This window comes from Sciurus vulgaris (genome assembly GCF_902686455.1).
Source record: "Sciurus vulgaris genome assembly, chromosome: 4".
Classification (NCBI taxonomy): Eukaryota; Metazoa; Chordata; class Mammalia; order Rodentia; family Sciuridae; genus Sciurus; species Sciurus vulgaris.
In genome coordinates, this window is record NC_136464.1 from 156,558,785 (window position 1) to 156,569,246 (window position 10,462).

Genomic DNA, 10,462 nt, shown 5'->3' on the forward strand with positions numbered 1-10,462 from the left:
CTCCACATGTTAAATTTATTCTGGAATTATTGACAAAAGTGTACATTAATGATTGAACATCATTCAAGACCCAGATCAAGTATAATCTCCATGAAATTTTTCCTCAATTTCCTAATCTACAGAGACAAAAGTGTATATTACCTAAGAGTACCCACATATAAATAGATAAGTAGGAAAGTTGATAGTAGGTAGGTAGGTAGATGGATGTATGGATGAATCGATAGATGGATAATAATTAGGGTTATTGCAAAGTTTGCCATGGTTGTCTAACTATCTGTAAGTATTCTTCAATGGCAGGAGTGATTACTACTTCTATCCTCTGTGCCCAAAACAGAGACTCATACATAGTAGAACATATGATAGGTCCTTTACTTTTTTAAATGTGCAGGAAAATAAATGGCTAAATATATTTAGTGTGGTAACAACTATGAAGTTATCCCTTATATCCATTAGCATTGAGAAACATATTTCAGCTCCTAAAATACAATAATCACAAATATTCTGAAATATTTTGAACTCTGTAATGAAATAGATACAAATTATAAGCACATCAAATGGAGGTTTATTTTGAAAATCCAAAACTTTAAACATCCAAAGTATAGCATCTCCCCCATTTCTTGTTTGAAGTAGCCTTTAACAAGGCACAGATGTTGGGACAATGAGAAACAGTTTGACTATGTTAAGCTCTAATGTGAGAATGTGAACTAAAATTAACTAAACCACCTCATAACTTTTTTTCTTTACGTACGGAGAAAATAAGAATCATTTTCTAATAGCAAAAGACAAAGACAATATCAGGGAAAGATCTGAGATTAAACTACAGATTATGTATATAATGAAAACATGGCAAAAATGCTAGCAACTTCACTAACGCAGCAGCCACCAACTTCATGTGACATTGAGCTCTAGAAATGTGGCTCATAGAAATAGAGAATAGCGGGAGGAATAAAAATCAAAATGTATATTCAATTTTGAAATTAGCACAAGAAAGAAACATTTCATTAACAATTTTATATTACATTGAAATAATAACATTTTGGTTATATTGAATTAAATAAAATATATTATTTTTTAAAACTTTTGAGAACACATTTCTCACATAAAAAGGTAGATGAATCTGGCACAGTGGCACATGTCTATAATCCCAGTGGCTCTGGAGGAAGAAGCAGGAGGATTGCAAATTCAAAGCTAGCCTCAGCAACTTAGTGAGACTCTGTCTCAAAATAAAAAATTAAAAACCAGGCTTAGGATGTGACTCAATGATTAAGTGCCCTGGGTTCAATCTCTGGTACCAAAAAAAAAAAAAAAAAAAAAAAAAAAAAAAAAGAAGAAGATGATGAAATATATTATTATTAAAATTAAAATTAATTATCTTATTTATTTTTCCTTTTCTTGATGTGGACACCAGAAAATTTAAAATTACACATGTAATAGCTCACATTATATTTTCTTTAAACAGAACTACTATATATAATTTTCTTTTTTTTTTTTTTTTAGTTTAAATCGATCTTTTAATTAAATGGATTTCAGCTTCTGGGCAGTACATGGGCTAGATCTTTTTAAAAGTCCTCCTCTGATACTGCCCTCTGGATAAATCATAACAAGCATATTTTGAAATTTATTGGTGAGCTTGCAGCACAATATGTAGAACAGCTACAAGCAGGAAAGAAAAATGAGCTGAAAGCAAATGAGCGAGGGATAACCTCCTAATCCAAATCTGTTACTGTCCTGGGGCAAAAGGAGCACTTGGAAGATGAACCGTTCAGAGAGGACTGAGGTGAAACAAGGCCCTGACTTCTCAAAAAGTGGAGAAGCTGGAGGTGAGATACACACTGCAGGTCAGAAGCCACGAAGCTACCTATATAACAGTGAAAAAAAATGGGCCATAAAATAAATCCATCTGCAGGAAGAGATCCTTCAAGGAAAACTGCTTCCACTCCATTATGGCCACAGATGCAAAACAGACACACAAAGAAAAAGACTAACATGATCATTATCTGGTTCATTAACTGAAAGTTAAAATTACAAATCTATGCCAAAAATTCATCATAAAATTAATATGAATAATCTATATTAAAAATTTATACATACACATATGAAAAATGCACAATATTACTACCATCAGAGAAATGTAAATCAAAACTCAATTTCACCCCAGATAAAAATGGCTATTATAAAAAAGAAAACGCATAACAAATGCTGATGAGGGGGCAGAAGAAAAGAACTAAAGAAAACATGGTGTACAAAATGGGTGAAACTGTGAGACATTATGTAAAGTGAAACAAGTCAGGTAAAAAAGACAACCACTACATAGTCTCCCTCATGTGCAGAAATCAAGAAAGCAGATGGAATGTGAACTAGAGATTACCAGCGGCTGGAAAGAGGAGGTGGGAGGAGAGAAAGGGCAGATGGATAATGGGTTTCAAAACACTGATAGAAGGAATGAGTTCTGGGGTTCTAGTGGGGTGACTAGAGTTCACAAAACCAATTATAAATTTTACAAAGATCTAGAAGAGAGGAGGCTGATGGTTCTAAACATTTTTTAAAAAGTATAAGTAGAAGGAAATGCTAAAAACTCTGCTTTGATCAGTACATAGTGAGACATGTTGAAATATAACACTGTACCCCATTCATACACACAAATGATGCACATTTATCAAAAATTGAATTTAAATAAACAATTTTTAAAGAGGGTACAATTACAGATGCAGCAGAGATTATAAAATTTAGAAAGAATACTATGTGACTTTGTGTCACTAAAGTTTTAAACTAGATTAAAAGATCAGAGGCTTGATATGAACAACTTTCTACACTGGATTCAAAAAGAAAGAAAAAGACTGAAGAGCCTTATTATAATAATTAAGTAAATTGTGTCAGAAGTTCAAAATCTTCCCACAAGGCTATTTGTCCTACCCTTCTTTTGATATTTTACACCTTCTTTTAAGAAAATTAGTAACTGTATAGTTGAAAAACTGGACAATACATTAATTTAGTGACCACAACTAGCTTCACCATCAAGGAAACTATTCTTTTAGGGAATACTTTCTAAATCACTCTATGAGGTTATTGGAACCTTAATCCCCGAAGCTGGCAAAGATAATATGAGAAAGAAATTTATATTATAATATCACTCATTAACACCTATGTAAATATTCTAAACAAAATATTAGTAAATTCAGCAATGCATTTAAAAAAACTCTTACCAAGTGGGGTTAGTTCCAAAATTACATAGTGTCCCATTTCATTTATATAAAATTTCAGAAAAAGGCAAAACTGCCGGGTGCAGTGGTGCACACCTGTAATCCCAGCCACTGGAGATGCTGAGGCAGGAGGATCACGAGTTCAAAATCACCCTCAGCAAAAGTGAGGTGCCAAGCAACTCAGTGAGACACTGTTCTAAATAAAATACAAAATAGGGCTGGGGATATGGCTCAGTAATTGAATGCCCCTGCATTTAATCCCTGGTAACCCGCCTCAAAAAAAAAAAAAAGAAAAAGGCAAAACTAATGATTATAAGCAAGTCAATAGTTGTCAGGGATCAGCAGGGGTGGAAAGAAATCTGCTGCAGTGGGTACAGAAATGCTGTAGAATAAGGACACTGCTTCAGTCTTGATTGCAGTGATAGGTAACCTGTATATAGGAGAACATTATTATGTATAAGAAAATTCCTTAATAAAAAGGGGTAAAGAAAAAAGAGAAAAAGGGTTCCCACTTGCTACAAAGTTCAGCAATAAAGTAGATATAATTTTGGCAAATTACAATTCATTCAATAAAATAAGAACCCAAGAAATGATACTGAAAATGAATGAATGAATGAATGAGACAGATGCTAGGCTCTTTCTTGTATAGATCTGATTAACAAATATTGAATGTGCAGCACAATTCACAATAGCCAAGCTGTGGAACCAACCTAGGTGCCCATCAACAGGCAAAGAGATGAAGAAAATGTGATATATGTACACGATAGAGTTTTAGAGAAGAACAAAATTATGTCATTTGCTGGTGAATGGATGGAACTGGAAAACATAGTGCTAAGTGAAATAAGCCAGATTCAGAAAGTCAAGGGTCAAATGTTTTCCTTCTAGAGAGAGAAGGAAAAAAAGGGAGGACTCTCAGAATAACAGAAGGAAGACCAGCAGAGTACAGGAAAGGGAATCAAGAGGGAGGGCAGAGGGAAGGGGATGCAGAAGTACTAGGGAATGAAATCAACCAAATTATACTATGTCAATGTGTGAATATACCACAATTAATCATGTATATGTATATACAATTATAATGTATTAATTAAAATATAATAATAATAATAGAAGGAAGATCAGTAGAGTAGAGCAAATGGAGGGAGAAGAGGAAGAAAAGATAAAATACTGGGGAATGAAAATGATGAACTCACTATGTGCAAGTATGAGAAGGGCATAATAATCTCACTGTTATGTATAATTCTAATACACCAGTAAAAATAATAAAAAGATATATCTAGAAAAAAATTGAAGGTTGATAGAAGTAGAAACATATCACTACCTTGCAAACATTGTTGTTAAAACTGATTGAGTCAAGAACCATAAATGGATGCTAGATCTAGGTGGAAATATAGTCTCAACTACCTCCCTTAAAATTTCTTATTAATTACCAAAAGGGAAATTAATAATTGTGCAATGGAGCAACTGAGAGTATGTTAATTAAGTGACCAAAATTAGCTTCACCAATAAGGAGCAAGTCCAAATACAAATCCCAGGATGGATGCAATGTCACCAGGTCACATTCCTGCACAAAGCGTAGCTATGATTCAGACCCAAATGTGCAACATTCTATTAAATATCTGCCCCTTATTTTCCAAAAATATTAACATCTTTAAAAGTAAAGAATGAGGAAGTATTCAAGAATAAAAGAGAGTAAAAAGACATAACCAAATGCAGGTTTTCATTTTAGACTAGATTCTGTATAGGAAAAAACACCATTGGGACAATGGCTAAATTGAAGCATTGACTCTGTAGTAGATAAAAATACCTAAGTGTTACCCTCTTTGAGTTTAATAATTTTATACTTGTTATATGAACGAATAACTTTGCTCTTAGGAAACACATACTGAAGGGGTATGATATATGCAACCTGCTCTCAAATAGTTCAAAAATGAAAATAAACATATGAGAGAAAAAGAACCTGTGACAAAATATTTTAAATAAGTGAATTTTGTAATGTCTCTAAGGAGTTCTTTATACTATTTACTCATGCAAGTTTCTCTTAAGTTTGAATTTACTTCAAAACAATTTTTAAAGCTTATTATGTGTTAATTTGAAAAATATCCAAATTTATCACTGAACAGAATAAATAATGAGCAGAATTATGTATGTCATGTTACTGTTCATGTAAAAAGGGTGAACACAGATACATGCACATTCACATAAACATTCATACGTGTATTTGCACATATACATATTTCCTTAGAGATGAATCAACTATATTTCAAAGGATAAACAAGAAGTTGGTAACAATCTGCCTCTATAGAGAGGAACTGAAGATGAGAGGGAGTTTTCTCTCTATGCTTTTTTTGATCTTATTGTGTTTTAAATCATTATTCAATTCAAAGAAGAAATAAATGAAAAAGATTTAAATGTCTAAGAATGTGAAACAGTGGAAATCTCATATTCCACTGATGGAAGTGTAAATTGGTACAGTAAGCCAAGAAAATAATTTGGCATTATCTTACAATTTGAACACATGTAAACCCTGAGAATTCTGTGGCCAGCAATTCTGCTCTTAATTATAGACTCTACTGGCAAATGTGCACAAAGGGTCACACTCAAGAATGTCCATATCAGCCTTGTCAACAGCAGCAAAAACTTGACACAGCTCAAACCTAAGAATAAATACAGTTATCTCATACTAGACAAAAGAGCCATAAACACACATTGGAGAAAAAAGTAACCTTTTCAACAAATGATGCAAGGAAAACTGGAAATCCACATGCAATAAAATGAAATTAGACACCTAGCTCTCCCCCTGCACAAAACTCAACTCAAAGTGAATCAAGGACCTAGGCATTAGATCACAGACCCTGTGCTTACTAAAAGAAAAAGTAGGCCCAAATCTCCAGCATGTCGGCCTAGGAACCAAATTCCTCAATAAGACTTCTAAAGTGCATGAAGTAAAATCAAGAATCAATAAATGAGATTTTATCAAACTAAAAAGCTTCTTCACAGCAAAGAAAACAATCAAGAAGGTGAAGAGAAAGCCTACAGAATGGGAGAAAATCTTTGTCACCTGCACCTGAGCATTATTCTCCATGGTATATAAAGAACTCAGAAAACTTAACACAAAAAAAAAAAAAAAAAAAAAAAAAAAAACCAACAACAACAACAAAAATAAAATAAAATAAAAAAGTGGATAAAGGGACTGAACAGACACTCCTCAGAAGAAATATGGTAAGTCAACAAATACGTGAAAAAATATTCAACATCTCTAGCAATTAAAGAAATGCAAATTAAATCTACATTGAGATTCCATCACACTCTAGACAAAATGGTAGTTATCAAGAATACAAGTAACAATAAATGTTGGCGAGGATGTGGGGGAAAAGGTACACTCAAATATCACTGGTGGGATTGCAAATTGGTGCAGTCACTCTGGAAAGCAGTATGAAGATTCCTCAGAAAACTTGGAATGGAACCACCATTTGACCCAGTTATCCCACTCCTTGGCCTATACCCAAAGGACTTAAAATCAGTATATTATAGTGATGCGGCCACATCAGCGTTCATAGCAACTCAATTCACAATAGCTAAGCTAAGGAACCAACCTAGGTCCTCTTCAACAGATGAATGGATAAAGAAAATGCTATACATAAACACAATGGAATAATAACCATAAAGAAGAATGAAATTATGGCATTTGCTGGTAAATAGATGGAACTGGAGACTGTCATGCTAAGTGAAATAAGCCAGTCCCAAAAAAACAAAGGCCAAAGTTCTCTTTAATATGTGGATGTTGACTCGCAGTAGGTGATGGGGAGTGAGGGGTGGAGATTCACCGAATTGGACTGAGGAATGGGGGGAAAGAAGTGGGGATGGAAATGGGAAAGACAGCAGAATGAAGCAGACACAACTTTCCCATGTTCACATATAATGTACAACCAGTGTGACTCCACATGTACAACCACAAGAATGGGAAATTATACTCCACGTATGTATGATATATCAAAATACATTCCACTGTTATGTATAACTAAAAAGGACAAATAAATCTATGAAGAGATGAACTTGTGATGCACTGAAATAGTACACAGAAGAGAAAATGAGTGAATTTTAGCTGCCTATAAAAAAATCATGAGTCTTCAAAACTGTAAGGTTGAATAAACTTTGAAGTTACAAATAATATGGCACTCTCTTATAGATTTCTAATTACATAAAATTCAATCATATATTTGTCATCCAATACATGTATTAAAGCTATAATATAAAATAATTATACACACACAGATTGTAATACTGATTCATTTTGACAAAGGAAAGAAGATCCTGGTAGGAAGGGAAACACAATGGGCTTCACCAGCTTCTACTGTTTGGGAATATTTTATCTCTGAAACTGAGTAGTGAGCATATTGGTATTTGTTTTATTATTCATATATGGAAAATAGGATGTTCCACCTTTTATGAAAGAATACATTAAGATAAATAGCCTGAAAAGACAAAACCTTCAGTGTGTTTCCAGGAGAAGCTGTAAAGTGTGCAGTGGACTGAGGAAGATAAACTTGACCAAGAAACAGAATGACACAGGACAGAGTCAAGTCGCTTTCATCCCCACCCACCCAGTCTATGTGGATGGAGAGAGAGGTGATGAGGAGATGGTGGAATACCTATCTTTTCATCTTTCCTATGACAGAAAGAGGTCTGTGTTCATGGGGAGAGGGGACAGCTTTGATGCACGGAGCCACAGCTTAGCCAAGCTCCACTCAGATCAGGGTATTTTCTCCTGTCTGCAGACCAAGGGCAATAGTGATAAGAATTCACTCAATCATTCCACGCCCGCTATTGCATATTTAGACACAAGGAATGAAAATAAACAAGAGGCACGTGGCAGTCAGATTCCTCCCTTTCTCTGAACCCCTCTGTCTCTTCGGGGAACATCCATCTTATTGTGGCCTGTCCCTGTCCTCAAGGGTATAAACTTGACCACCTTTACTTTCCCTCTAGGATAACTGCTAATGATTCACAAACCAACATTATGAAGTTTATTTATCAGATGCTTTCTGGAGATCTCACATATATATTCCACAGCTACCTGTAAGGGAAATATACAATCTAGGCCATTCAAGACCCCTCTGTAGCAACACAAGCGAAAGAAAAAGTAGTTTTAAATTGCTTGTTCCCAGATATTCATGCATGTAAATGTAGGAGGAAAGTGTCTATGATGTCCGAATGAGGGACTCCTGAGTTCATCTTGGAGGTACGTGTTACCCATCTCAAGGACCACAAGGCTCATGACCTTGCTTCGGGTAATCCAAGGTCAGATATTTTATGGAGAACTTAGTGTTTTCAAGGAGTCATCCTTGGGAGGAGTAGGTGGGGAGGCAACCACCTCCCTTCTCTGTACAAAACATTTGATCATCTTAACACTGATGCTGGAAAGCTTGATCAATTTGCTCTTGCCTATGACAAATGTATTAGTTTCTAAATAGCAATAGGCTCTTTCCCTCCAACTGAGGCCTGCTTCTTCCTCTGAGTTCCTTACCTCAGTATCACCGTGACTCACACTAATTCAAGTGTTTGCCCAAACAAGAAACTGAGACTTTAGCTTTGACTCTTCCATCTGCTTTCTGGATTCCTTCCTGGTGTGACCATTAGAAATCTCTACCTCCTAAATATCTACTTAGTCTGTCCCTGTGCTCCATGCTCTCTGTCCTACATAACGGAGGCCACACCATCTCCTCTCTATCGTAGTTGTCAACAGCAACTTTCACAGAAAAGAAGATGTAATAAGAAATGAAACTGTGAACAAAATGGTCTTCAGTGTCAATTTCTGCACTTCACCAATTTAGAAATTTAGCCTCCCACTACCCTTTTACATGTTTCTTCTCCTTTCTCACTTGTTTACTCCATTTAACCATCATCCACCTCCAAATATTAATAAGAAGGTAAGCGGACCCCCAGACAGCCAGAAATGTGGATTTGATTAAGCCAAATGGTTCTCTCTCTGGGAACTAGCATTGGCTGCTTTCATAAAACAGGAAAGTTGTTCCTGATGTGTGGAATCCACAGAATGAACTGAACCAGGGGACTTCTCAGTAAATATAGCATTGATGATGGATAATAGATGAGAAGCCCGTCGAATGAAGAAGGAGCTTTCAGGGTTTAAGATGCAAATTTGGTCAATTTGTGGTACGCTTGCTATTTTTCTTGCCATCTTTTGCAAAGCCCTGAAGAGAGTCGACTTTTTCTTGGAAACTCATTCAACAAAGGTTTGGGGAAGTATTGAGGCACTGTTAGAAGGGACTTTTGAGATGTGGAGTAACAGGGCAGTGAAGAGGTTAAAAAAAAAAAAAATTAGAAGGCACACAGAGAAAGGAAAAACAACTGGGACAAAACGAGATGATGACATTGGCAGATAACTTGAACAGTGTCTTCCTTACCTTGCCCATTCCTGGCTATGTAAGTAGATCACCAAGGGAGAGGTTTAGTAGTCTCTGTTGTCTTTAATCGCCTATCATAGTGGCAGGTCATTTGTTTTCTGAATCTTAAACCCTAGTGGGAATTTCCTCAGCATGCCAAGTAAAGTTTACTTGTATTTGGTATTTTTAAATTGAATTATTTAAATCTTATGAGAAGAAAACATGTCATCGAGGTATAATTTTTGTGGTGTCGTTTGTACTGCTATTCTGAAAGCTGTGTCAGTGTTTCTACTGCAAATCAGGTATAGGTTCACAGCTGCCGTACAATACCCTAGGGAGAGGAAAGGGCCACCTATGTACTTTTTGGTTCACCTGCTACATGGCATAATTAATAGAGCTATATTTTGCTTTTACCCCATTTTTCTCATCCAAAAAGTAGGAATATCAAACACAAAAATGTTTAGCCTAATATAAAGGAAAAAAGTCCCTGCCACCTGGCACCTGACCATTTTATGGAAAGGGGAAAGCAAGTTCATTTATCCATAGAAAAGCCAGTAAAGACGCCAAAAGGGACAGATTTGCAAGTTGCTCTGTGAAAATCACTGGGTCTTTTTCTTCAGGCCTCCACACACAGGATCCAAAGCCAGGCCGCTAATCAAGAGTGGCTGATAGTCCAAGCGAGATGTGCATTTCATTTTCTCTTCATCCTGCTCACGTGAGAAGGAGCTCAGGGTTCTTAAGCTCGAGATGTCCCTTGAAGCCCTCAGAATTCCATGGATGGCTGGTTCTGTTGTTGCTGTTTGTTACCTAAAATATATATACTTCTTTTGATGGTCATAGGCCCTTACTGAGTAATGTTCA